This window comes from Halichoerus grypus, chromosome 2, assembly GCF_964656455.1.
Source record: "Halichoerus grypus chromosome 2, mHalGry1.hap1.1, whole genome shotgun sequence".
Lineage (NCBI taxonomy): Eukaryota > Metazoa > Chordata > Mammalia > Carnivora > Phocidae > Halichoerus > Halichoerus grypus.
The window spans coordinates 100562334-100575597 of NC_135713.1; the positions used below are offsets into that span (position 1 = coordinate 100562334).

Here is a 13264-nt window from a genome sequence, read left to right on the forward strand (position 1 = left end):
GCTTTCACAGCGGGGAGGGGAGTGGTAGTGGGAGGGGTGGGGGGGGGAGGAAGAGGGTGAGGTCAGGAAAAGGACAGGGAATGGGTATGCCCTTGGCTTGGCAGGAGGGAGAAGTCTCGCAGGGGTGGGCAGGCCCTGCGTTCTGTCTCTGAAGCTGCCAGAGACAGGTACTATCTATCTCTGGGGCAGAAATTCCTGTCCTTGAGATTGAGACACTTGGAGCGTTTGCCAGTTGTCTTGAAGGGCACTGTGAAATTTTCAACCCCAAATGGTTTCTACAGCTCTTGACTCATAGGTATATTACACAGCTACCTTCAAGTCCCTTTTGAAGGCTATTTCCACTCTCAAAATGGCTGGCCATAGCTGCTGAAGTTGCTATTATTTTCACTTGCTTACTATAAAATAAGCCTTAAGTTATATGGTTTGCAGATACTATATAACTATTAAATCGTATCCTCACAAGCATGAGGTGGGTGGGTGTATTTATCCTCATTTTGTACATCGAGTGCCTGAGGCTCAGAGAGGCTGAATAACTTGTCCCATATCACAGAGCTGCAAGGTGACAGAGGCAACTCCCCCAAATGAAAGCAATTCTGCCCCTGTCTAGGGGAATGAGTCCCTAAATAATGGTGCTTTGCCAACTGCAGAAGATTTTAATAGATATTTGGCCCTAGGCATGCTATTTTCTGTACTTGGGAACTAACTTTACATTATTGCTCTTGTGTCCCTCAAACAGTTGATTAACTACAGAGCAAACTAAGTTTTTTTCCAGACACAAATGAATGAAACAAAATATGGATTGAGCATAGGATGGGCAGCAAGCACAAGAGTGGGCAACTGGCTTGTGAAATATGAATGGAGGAGAGCCAAAAGCTGCTGTCTCCCTCTCTTCCCCTCTCCCATGCCAACCTACCCTGTGGCCTGAAGTTCCCCCAAACAGAACCACTCATTTAGAGGAATGTTCTCACAGTCTCTACAAAAAAATGTTGGTTTGTTCCCTGTGAGGACTAATGCATTGATGATGTATATATATATATATATATATTTGATCATAGTATTCATGCTTCCCCTGTATATATTGGTTTCTCTCGTTGTATTATCTCAACCCTCTGCAAGGCAACCATTTCCTCTCAGCATGGATTAGTTTATCAGAATAGACAGCCCCGAGCAAACCCTCAGGGCATGGAGCACAGGCTAGTTAAGTTTTCATGCTAAGAAAGATGATGAGGAGAAGTTGTCAGAAAAGGTCAAGAGCTTTAGACCATTTCCCTTGAGGGTGGATCCTGAAAGAAGCTAAGCAGCCAGCCACAGCATGAAGGTTTGGCACCCCAGGAAATAAAGCTGAAACCATGGCCAGTTGTGAAGCTAAAATGTGAGGAGTATTTATATATAGAGGGTATCCCTCAGACAGCTTGGAATATTTAGATTTTTTTTTTAAGGTAAGATTTATCAGTGTACCACTTGATAGTTATATTTTATCAGAGAAGTAAACCATATCTTTTAACTGTGTCACCTTGGCAGTCCTAGAAGGAGTTTAGAGGAGGTGTGGGGAGAGAGAATGAGAAATGAGAAGAGGTGATATGACAGTGATGAACACATTTCTCCCACGGAGAACAGGATAGGGCCATCTCCCCTCACCAGCTTTTCCTCCCATGATCTTTCCCTGGAAGATCAGAGATCCCGGGCAGGCTTGGAGAGGCACTTGGAGAGGCTTGGTCACAGCGTGAGCTGGGCGGGCTCACCTACCTCCCTGGGAGATGGGCCCGCGCATGGTCACCCAATGGGAAATCTGATCCATTTCATTCCTCCCAACCTGGAAAACTTCTGGCCCTTTCCTATATGTTTCCCCCGATCTTTTCTGCTGCTAACATTCAAACCAATCTTTACAACTCTCTGAGAGCCCATTGTTCCCTTAGGAGTAGGGCCAGTGAGGGCAGGGTAGCAAAGCCGTTACCCTCCAACCAGTCACAGGACCCTTCCACTGATGTTTCCTCCTTATGTGCTGGGAAAGGCAATGCTGGCTCCTGGCAGATTTGTCAATTCGGCCAAGCCTTGTTTTCATATTCTCTGCTCCTCCTGCTCCATTTCAAGCCAGCCAAGCATCTAGTGCCCTCATCCCCTTCCTCCCACCCCGTCACTCCTACCTTTATTATTTCATGTTTTCTGGTCCTAGACAACCCCTTCTCCTTTCCTTTTTAGCTTATTTCTCCAAAGTTACCGACCGGGGTCTCGTTCTCTTTGTGGGTGATACTGGGTTGTCCAGATATGTGCATATTTATCAACATATTAGCCAATGTAGAATGTCACTTCTTCCTGATCAGGACACCCTAAAACACTGTGGTATTATTGGTCTTTATCTGTATAAGAAAGTCTTCCAAGGAGTAACTCTAAGGGGAAACTCAAGAACTAACACCAACCAAAAGGGGAGACATCTCAGTCCCTGGTCCCCTCCTCAGGGGTATCAGCTGCTCCTTCTGTGTCTGTGTGGGATGCGCCGGGGGGTAGAGGTCTGGAAGTCTAGCTTGTGCTTGATTTAGGACTCTAAAACAGTCTTGGCAACTGGCTGTCAACCTCCCTAGAGTCTCGAGCGTCTCCCTCGACAAAGTCAGGGTTAATAGTGAGAGCACGATCTCCTCTCTCTAGGTGGTGTCCTGAGAGAAGGGTGCGAAGTTGTTGCCAAGTTGCAACACAGAGCACGTGGGGGAAGGCTTACTGAAAGATTTGGATGAAATTCCTCGAGAAGTGGGTCAGAAGGTTGAGATGGGGTCCTTGGCTGAGTCCAGTGCTGAAGAGTGAACTTCTTGCGACGCATTAGAAAAAAAAAGCCCTAAGTGAAGTATTCATGGCCATTAGATGCTTTCCACCTTAACAAAATACCCATGTCTGGCAAGTTTGGGAGGTGATTGCTGCCAGCCATTGTCCGTTTCTGTGATGCTGTCTTAAGGCATCTTATTGTGCTGTGCAGGTTTTCAGGCTGGGAGAGCATGGGGGCGAGACAGAGTTACAACTGTGTGGAGCATGCCTGTTTCCAGATGTTGGCCTGAATAAATCCTGACCACTAGCCTTGTTTCAGAAGCCACCTAGAATTGGATTTGGTAATATTTACAGGCAGGACAGAGTGTCCCAGGAGAAATTCAATGACACTAAATTGCTCATGAGGGCATCTTGACTTTTCTGTTTTCTCAGAGCCTGGGGGTATGAGTGCCTCCCATCTGGCCGCTACTTTGGTTTATTTGGAAATGTACCTTTTTGAAGACCTGAGATTTCATCTCTGCAGAGTCTTCACTTGGACCCCGTAGCCCATTCCCTAAAGCGCAGAGTAAAATCAGGCCTCATTCTCAGCAACTAGCCTCGAAATCTTGACCAGGGCAGGTTTTGGATTGAGACATAAACCATCAAGTGTGAAAAAAACCTGAAGTGTTTTGCTTGGTAAAAGATGAGCATAATTCACTTCTTCTTCTTCTTTTTTTTTTTTTTTCAGGCTTCTATTGAGATCTCCTGCTTGTATGCCATGACAAGACAGAGCGAGAAAACATTGATAAATTGACAAAACCGTTGTGTGTCCTCTCATTCGCTTGACTGTGTTACTCCGTGGGACCCCACTGTGGGTTCTGTGTCTGTCCATCATGCGCCCCGAGCAGCAGAGGCAGGGCCTCCGTGGGACCCCGCTGTGGGTTCTGTGTCTGTCCATCATGCGCCACAAGCAGCAGAGGCAGGGCCTCCGTGGGACCCCGCTGTGGGTTCTGCGTCTGTCCATCATGCGCCACAAGCAGCAGAGGCAGGGCCTCCGTGGGACCCCACTGTGGGTTCTGTGTCTGTCCATCATGCGCCACAAGCAGCAGAGGCAGGGCCTCCGTGGGACCCCGCTGTGGGTTCTGTGTCTGTCCATCATGCGCCCCGAGCAGCAGAGGCAGGGCAGCTGGGGAGGCTTCTACTGTCCAACTGCTTGTGGTCATGTTTTCTCAAGCAGCTGTTTGGGGAAACTATTAATGCTAAGTTCCTTGCATGGAGATGGAAATGGAGAGGAATCAGCCCCATCCATCATCCCTGGGGTAGACTTCCCGTGCCAGGGAGGCAATCCCATACTGGGAAAATCTGCTTCCCTTTGTTCTCAACATTGATGATTCTGACAGTTCCTATTTTTATTTCCTTTACCATTTTTAGGGGGGTGCTCTTTTGGACCCACCAGTTTCCTTAGGGAGGGAATCTCCTTAGGATATTTACACATCTTTATTATCTGGTCCTTTTAATCAGGAGGAGGTGACTTGCTGAAGGCAGTCTTGCTGTGAGAACAGGAGGAACAGCTGTTGAAAGAAGAGAGAGAGAGATTGAAACTGAAAGTTTTGGTGATAAAATTGGATTGAGAGAGAGGCCACTGATGGATTAAGGTATGAGTGAATATTCAAAACCAGAATGTCTGGATCTGCAAATTAGGATTGTGCTTGTGAGTCTTTTTTTAGGGACGTACCACCCCAGTGCTGGTTACAACATGGGCCCTTGATAGTGGCTGATTCACTGGTAACATATGCGTTCTGCACCGAGCCAAGCCCCAAATTTCTGCTCCTGTTTTTTGTTCCTTTTCATTTTATTCATGTTCATGCTCAAAAAAGCTTAGAAGAATGGGAGATGAGACATCATCACTTTTGGAAGTCATGATTTTTCTAGTGGAGTCAAGGGTGTTAACCCCCATCTCTCTACTTCCAGAGCTTAATTGTATAATAATTAATGAAGACCTCTTGTTGTGGGCAGGGAAGAAGCTATGCAGGTTAGAGGAGTAGACATTCTAGTCTCTTTCATGGAGGGTGAATGGCACAGACATGCAGAGGGAGGTCTTTTCCCCATGGAGACCAATATTTACCAGCCTGATGAGAGCCAGGCACACTGGTCTGGGATGGATGGAAGGATAGTAGAGAGGCCTTAGCCAAAAAGTCACAGACTTACCTGCTTCCTTGGCAACACTTGGTCCCTCAGCTTCCCCTCTGCCTATAGAGCAAAACAAGCTTACAATAAAAGCTTTGGCAGAAATAAGTGTTCAGCTAGGGGGGTCTATCTTAATGTACAGGGTCTTGGTCTTTCTTTCTTTCTTTCTTTCTTTCTTTCTTTCTTTCTTTCTTTCTTTCTTTCTTTCTATTGCAAAGGTATTTCAACACTGGCATTAATGAATATTTTGAAAGACTAGAAATATTATTGATAGTGCCTTCTTTTAGTGTTCTTTTTAGTGCTGTTGTATGTTTTCCAAAGTCTTTGTAACTGATATGTATGCTTTAAAAAGATTGCAAAAATGAATCTCTTATAAACCCTCAGGCTACTGCATCCATTTCCATTTTGAGGTATTTTCTCTTTCGGTGTTTGTTAATTTTGTGCCATTTTGGCATGCTTCCAAAAGTAATTTATTGAGATGAATTTGTATAACATAACATCAGGTGTTTTAAAGTGAACAGTCAGTAGCGTTTGGTACACTTACAGCGTTGGACATCTATCTAATTCCAAAACATTTCCATCTTAATTTAAGTGAGATGGTAATCTGTATTAATGGGTAAAACTTCTTAGCCATTCAACAGTTTTTCTACATTTCTCTGCATGTTGCCTTTCCCACAGCCCCTGGCAACAACTTGCCCGCATTTTGTCTCTATGGATCTATCTATTCTGAATATTTTATATAAATGGAATTATGTTATGTGACCTTCTTTCACGTAGCGTGCTGTTTTTAGAGGTCCATTCATGCTGTAGTGTGTGTCAATACTTTTTCCTCTTTATGGCTGAATAATATTCCATTGTATGGATATACCAAACTACTTAATCTTTTCATCTGTTGATGAACATTTGGGCTATTTCGACATTTTGGCTCTTGGGAATATGTATGTGCATGTTCTTATCTGTCTGTTTTTAATTCTTTTGGGTGTATATCTAGTTTATACTGGTGTTAACATAATTGCTGGGTTATATGGTGAGTTTATGTTTTGCTTTTTGAGGAGCTGCCAAAGGTTCTGTACAGTGGCTAAAACATTGTGCCTTCCAGCCAACAGCATGCAAGGGGTTCAATTTCTCCATATCCTCTCCAGCCCAGCACTTTTCTTTTCTCTTTGACATACTTTTAACCACTGTGAGCATGTCATTTTATGCAATTGGCTATTAAGTTTTAAAATTTATATTAACCTCTAGCACTTGTGTGTACTGGTGCATTTGACATTATCTGGGTCGCCAGTTCAGAAAAACTTTGTTTCATTATCTCACTTTTGTTCTCGGGTCATCGAATTCATCCCCGTGACTTCACTTCTGATAATATTTGAGCACAGTGTTTATTGTTGGAGCAGATTTTCTTGCATCTTAGAGCAAACTCTGTCTTAGACATGTTGGCCCCTGGCCTATTTTTTGGTTACATGAGTTTTTGAAGCCTAATATTCAAAGCAGAGCTCTTTCCTGAAAGCCGAGTAGGGGTGCTCGCATTTGGCTTCTGTGAAAGTTCTGTGGAACATAGGAGTAATGTGACACAGGAGATTGAACAAGATGGGAGATGCCTTGCATTGTGTACTTTTCTTCAGCCTCACCCACATTCCCGCACTTCAGCCTCACCCCTGGCACGAGGATGAGGAGCAATGAGACTGTCCAGCTAGGCCAACAGGGTTTGGGGAACAGAAAGAAGGGCAAGAATGGCCTTGTACCTATAGGAACGGACAGGACAAGAGGCAAGAATGATTTCCCTAAGCCAGATTTGCCTGCTCTCACTCAGCTGGTGAATTCAACAATCAGGGAAAAATGACAGAAGGTGAAGTGCAGGGTTTCTCAACCTTGGTACTGTTGACATTTTGTGCTGGCTAGTTCTGTGTTGTGGGAAGAAGTCTTGTGCAGTGTAGGATGTTCAGCAGCCTCCTGGCCTCTACCCACCAGATGCCAGCAGGGCTCTCCACCACCCCCTGCCCTGTCCAGACATTGCCAACAGTCCCTGCGGGGCACAAAGACTCCCAGTTGAGAACCACTGGGCAAAGTGGATATTAATTTTTTCACTTATCAGTTGGCATTATTATTTAAAAGTTAGTATTTATTGAGGCCTAACACTGGGCCAGGTGCTGTACTCAGCATTTCCTTCATTTATTCCTCAGCAAATATGGGGATGTTTATTCTGCTGGGAACTGAATCCATTATGTGGACTAAGCTCTGGCGAAGTCCCGCCCCCACGGAGCTTCCATTCCAGTGCAGAGACGAACATCACACAAACCTGGGATTGCAACCGTGACAAGTGATATGGAAGGGGAGGCCTTGGGGGACTGTGATGAGAGCAGTTTTCCAGGGGTCCCTGTACACCAGGCTTTGTGCTGAGACCGTCCCATGTATGAACTCATGTGGCCCTTACAACAGTGTAGGTTGGAGTCACTGGTACTCACACCCGTCTCGCAGGAGGAAACTGAGCCTTAGGTGGGCAAAGTCGGACAGACGGTAGGGGTGGAGTTCGGGTTTTGAGGCTGCTGCGTTGTCTTCAGAGCCTGAGCTTCTAACCACCATTGAAGATAAGATGAGGTGAAAGCTGTGGAATGGATAGCCTGGATGAAGAGGGAGAGGCAGAGTGCTTCAAGGCAGAGGCTTAGCCAAGGACAGAGAGCAGAGGCCAGCAGAAAAGGCCCCAGGGGGGCCGGAGTGGGGAGGAGGCGTGGTGGTGGCAGTGCTGGGGGACAAGAGACTCATCGTCACCCAGAAAGCCATGGCGCGGGGGTGGGTGGCTGAAGGGGCTCTCTTAGGGGGAGGGGACACTCAGGTGTGCCCTCACTGCCGTGTTTAATATTTACAGCCACCCAATGAGGAAAGAGCGAAAGCCTTTCACTGACAAAATGGAACTCAGGGAGTCAAATGCTTGGTGAAGGTCATAAAATGAAAATGTGGCAGAGCTGGCCTTACACTCAGCTTGTCCCATTTGAAACCCATTCTCTTCACCAGCACACTGTGTGGCACTGTGCTGTCCTGGGGCCGTGGGGCACAGCCGGGTCACCATGCACGCCTCCCTCATGATAGCCAGTGAGATGGCTCTGAGGTCTGGAAATGCTGTCCCTGTGCCTTTTGATCACCGCGTGTTAATGCAGACTCAGTTCCCTGCGTCTCCACAGTCGTTTCCTAACTTTGGAATTTTCTAGTTGCGGTTGATTGTCTTTCATGACAATTCACCCTTTCGCCCCGGCCACCCCTCGGTCCTGCCATTCTGCCCTGGGACACTGTACATGTGGCCTGTGATAAGAATCGCTCCATTCAGAGTAGCTGGCAGGTAGATGTCCTACTTGCTCAAACATGCGTGAAGGTCTCCACTCCCCGCGGCTCACGGCCGTGGCGCCTGGAACTCTTTGGCTGGCCTTCTTCTGTTCTTTTGGAGATAGTATGGTAAACTTCAAGCTAGTGTTCATTTAAATATTAATACACAGTTGCCCAATCTCTCCTGTGGTATTACCCCATTCTGTGGGGGGTTAGGCTGAGCGAGCCTCCCTGCTCCCTTGCATCACACATATTGGCAGCGCCGACCCTTGCAGCTGAGCCGGATCCTTGCCTTTTCACCAACCCAAATGCTCTGCCGTGCGAACCCAAACGAAATGAGCCCCTTCATCTTGCACACGGATAATTAAACTTCAAACACTGTTTATCTCAGTCCCCAAATCCTCAGAATGCAGAAGCAAATTAATTTTAAATCTATATCTGCTTTAAATAGTAATTGTTTAATCAACAGGCTTGATGTTTAATTATATTCTTTGTTCGTACTCCCCGGAGGCTTGAATAGACCACATAATTCCTGGGTTGCTTTCATTTCTGTAATTAGATCATGTGACAGATCCGTACTATATTACGGGTACTGTAGTCGCTTCTCTCCCACCACCCTGTAAATGCTAAAATGGTTTCTCATGAATACTTAGATTAGAACAGCTCAGCTTAACACGGAGCTGTGAGCGTTTTGCTTAAATCCTTTACTCTTCTTTCACCTAATAGTTGGCTCGGGAGCAAGTGATTTTTACTGGTACCTGCAATATTGTGCTGACTGTTTTCTGAGTTGAGCTCCTGTTTTCCTGAAAGAAAACCTTTCCTGACCACATAGAAACACACTGTATGGACACCTTGAAGTCGATTTTGTCCTTAGAGAAATGATATTTTAAGGTTCAAATGGAATAAAAAATAGTCCACTGGGCTTTTCTTTTCTGACCATCTGGGGCTTCATGGAGAAAGAGGAAGTAATTTTCCACATAAGAAAGAGTCGTTTTGTCTCCAAGAATTTATTTTGCTTGTCTGGATTCATCCCCTAAAAATGAGAGCTGGACCTTAGATAATTAGGTCAACGTTGAAATCTATTCTTTAATTGGAATTTGTTTGTCCCACACAATATGCCTGATTTTCTATGGGTCTGTGCTAGAAATATGATTGTTCAGCCAATCTGGCTCTTTTTGCTTCCTTTATCATTCATATCCTCTATCTCGTTATCATTTGGCTTTTATTTTTCAGAGTTCTTGCAGTTCTTAATTTTTTCTCGTTTTTGTTAATGAGGTACACAGAATTTGGTAAGGCGTAGCGAGTGTGGCCTAATCGATGCCGTGTAAGTTGGGGGAAGCGCTTGCAAGTTGGAGAGAACATCATTTTTTGGTTGATTTAAAAAAACTATAGGGTGTCTATAGCTAAAGCTCAAAATAACTAAGCTCTCTTCCTCCATCCTATTTCAGAATTACATCCAAGTTTGTACTGTCACGTCCCTCAGTCTTCTTCAGCTTTATTCATTTCTTATTTTCTTTCCTACCCATGGAATAGCTGTGTTTTTGATTACTTTCTCTTACCTATACATGTACATTTTTCAGGCAGTATCTCATTTTGTTATTTTGATCCAGCTATGCATTTTTATGAGTTTCACCACCATATCCCACCCGTATTTCTGTAACTGCCAGTATTTTTTTTTTTTTTGGATCGTTTCACCATCCTTTTGGGTATTTGCAACATTTCCCAATTATATCTGTGGAATTAATTTCTGCATTTGTTATTCACCTTTCCAGATCATCCATGCAAATGCTAAATTAAATGTGACATGCTCATAGATACCACTACATTCACAGATTAGTAATTATCCTGTATTAATGGATCTGGGATAGTTTTTGGTTGGAGAATTCTGACCCTGATTTCTCTCCTACTCTCACTTGGGAGATCAATCCTTATGTAGATTTTATTTGTATATTTTCCAAGATGTAGAAATCCACGTAATCATGTGGGATAATCTGAGATATATTTCGATTCAGATGTAATGTCAGTTAAGTTCTAGTTGGGAAATAGAAACACTTTTGGTCTTCCTGATAGAGAGAATATAGTACAGGGAACTGGTCTTGTCACTCAAAACAGAGAAGCCAAAAAGGAGGGGGTATAGCAGCCCAGAGGCTGGCCGTGGCAGGAAGCTGCTCTCACCCCGAGCTGGGTGGACTGCAGAGGGAAGAGGTGTTACCAGAGCCCAGAGTTCAAACTGCTGGGTGGAGCTGGGAGCACAGAGGGCAGGATGGCCTGTTGGAGCTGGTGGCTCCAAGGAGAAATAGCATCGCCTAAGATGCCACCCTGGGTGGGGAGAGGAAAGGATAAACCTCTCAGCTTCCTTCTTCCTTTTAGCCTCCCATTGGCTGATCCTATCTGGAAGCCAGTCCCCAAATACACAGGTTAGAGCAAGGGGAAGTGCAGAAATGGATCTGAGAGCAGAGTCAAACGACTAACGCAGATGTGGTCAGATGTGCTGTGAAAGCTGGTATGTGTATTACAGTGAGCTTGCCACTTCATCACTCACCGTCACCTGCCTCTCTCATCCATTCTGGACACACCATCAGCCCGGTCCTCCTAAAATACCATTTCTGCCCTTGCATGAGGATTCTTACTTCCTGCCACACCGAGCCTGAACTTGTCAGGACTTTCCGAATCTGCTGGTTCTGCTAACTCAGACCCAGATTTAGCTCACCTTCATCCTGGCCCAATTCTTTGCTGGAGGGAAGGAAGGTGAAAAGGTAAAGCAATATTGGTTCATCACCTATTAGGTGACAGACACTAACCTGGGAAGTTGGTATACCTTCTCTTATTACATAATTCTCAGGGATGTCTCTCCATTTCAGGTGGTTTAGTGAGGCTCAGCAAGGGAACGTAATTGCTCCAAGGTGACGTAGTCTGCCTGGAATTGGAGCTGGGTCCATCTGACAGCAAGTTTTGTTTCCACTAGGCCACATCATCTTCCTGGTTTGATTAATGCTCAGAGAAAATAAGTGATTTACTGAAGTTCCTATGGTTGCTAAGTGCTACCTGGCAACTCAATACATCTGTTTTGTATTTAGAAGATTTCCCTCGTAGTCATGTTTTAGCAAGATCTTACCACTCATCCTTAGTTCAAGTCCTACTTTCTCCATGTTATTTCCCCCTGTCTTCTGGGAAGCAAGCTCTCCTTTCTTTGAACTTTTACCACATTTATACCACTTAAATAATATAATGTCTTGAGTCTCTAAGTGCTTCATATAAGGGACATAAATTCTGGAGTCAAGATATAAATAGTAGCTACAATAATTTCTTATTTATTTCCTCTATCTATAGAATCCCATTCTAGTGACATAGTTAACAATGCTCACTACCAAACTGTGTTCAGAAATTTAGACAGAGAATTTAGACAATTTAGACAGAGAATTCCGTATTTCTTAGTGGGGATTTTTAAGCTTACATGTGCATAAGAATCACATGGGGATAGTGTTAAAATGCAGATTTTGACTCAGTAGGCCGGGTGGGAGGCCTGGGGTTCTGATGATATTACTAGTCCAAGAACCACACTTTGGGTATTGAGTCTAGAACACAGATTTACACATCAGAGTCAGGGACAACCTATTGAGGACCTTCATCACAATGGACATGATGAACTGACAGCTACATATGCTCATATCTAGGGAAATGGGACAAATGGCTGGTCAAATTTAAGGGTCATAATGTTGGAAGATGAGAAGCCAAGAATAAATATATATTAGTGAGCATAAATTCAGTGGGGACAGGGCTGGCACAATGTGTCGTATGGGTAAAGATTTGCTTTCCTTGAAAGCATTATGGTCTATTGCTGTTTTAACATTTTATTTGAGGGAGGGTGGCTGCAAGAAATGTAAGGAATGATGGCCTTTGATGTGTTCCTGAAAGGGACGAAGAGAAGGCTCTCCTCAGGCTCAGCTCTGATTTTGTGATCTCCAAAGAGGAGCGGGAAGGTGTTCTTCTGGATCTTGGTTTGGGGATGTAGTGGGAGAGGACTTTGATTTACTATGATGGCCTGTGTTTTTGATCTCTTTTGCCAAGTTCTCGCTAGATGGTAGAGCAGACGAAATCACTCCTAAGAGAGGAAGGAGGGTAACTGGTGATGTATATTACATACGGTATACACATACACCCCTGCCATGTGCTTTTCTGGTGCAGGAAACTGATGGATGGGATTTAGAAGAGGCTCCCCACTCAGCTGCCTCTCCTGACTATGTGTTTGAGCCTTGAGTCAGTTGGAAATTTCACTGGGGGCAGATGTGCTTGTCCTCCAGGGTCATGGGGTGAAACTGCCCTGAGCACATTGTTGATTGGTTCTTGGGAATTCCTGGAGAAGAACGGGAAGATGGACTCTTCTTCATTCTCTACCACCTCTTTCTTGGGTCTTAGGAAAGAGTGCTGAGGTGCCTCCTTGGTGGCTAGAATCAAACTGAATATTTTAATAGGGATCAAAGAAGTTTACCTGAGGTACTGGCCAATATCAATCTTACTTCCATTTTCAAAAATCAATACCGTATTTCCTATAATTCAATCTTCTCATCTCTCTCCCAAATCCCTGTTACTGATAAAAAAAAAATCATTGCTGTCTTTGTCAAACATTTAACTATCTATGATCCATACCATCTGCTATAGACTTTTCAGTTTTATTTTAGGATTTTAATGAAGTTTTTATTTGTTCATTTCATATCTCTTATACTAACCATTACTTCTAGGACTTAGCTCAGATTTCCTCAAACCATCTGGAAGAGGATTGGATCAATCTCATGTACATTGCTGATTTTGGAAGTGGATCAGGAAATTTTTTTTGAGGATTTATACAATTTTCCCTCATTGATCATGCTCCAGAATGTCTTTGCCCATTGCTGTAATTTTATTTGCAATGTGGTCTTCCTTAGCTACCAAATACTAGCAATTTTTATTGGCCCTGATATTTTTGAGTGGTCATGTTTGAAAAACACTGGGGTGAATGAGTGGGGCAGAAAGAGATACTCATGTAGAAATA

The 13264-nt window shown here is 44.3% G+C and overlaps 1 long non-coding RNA gene across 3 annotated transcripts in view; it reads left to right on the forward strand.

The window, feature by feature from the left end:
• Window positions 1-13264, forward strand: part of LOC144380974 (uncharacterized) — a 330028-nt gene that overhangs the window by 269695 nt on the left and 47069 nt on the right. For all 3 annotated transcript variants that reach the window (XR_013445346.1, XR_013445345.1, XR_013445347.1), the window contains exon 3: window positions 4255-4388. This is a non-coding gene — a long non-coding RNA (uncharacterized LOC144380974). The remainder of the gene's footprint in view (window positions 1-4254; window positions 4389-13264) is intronic.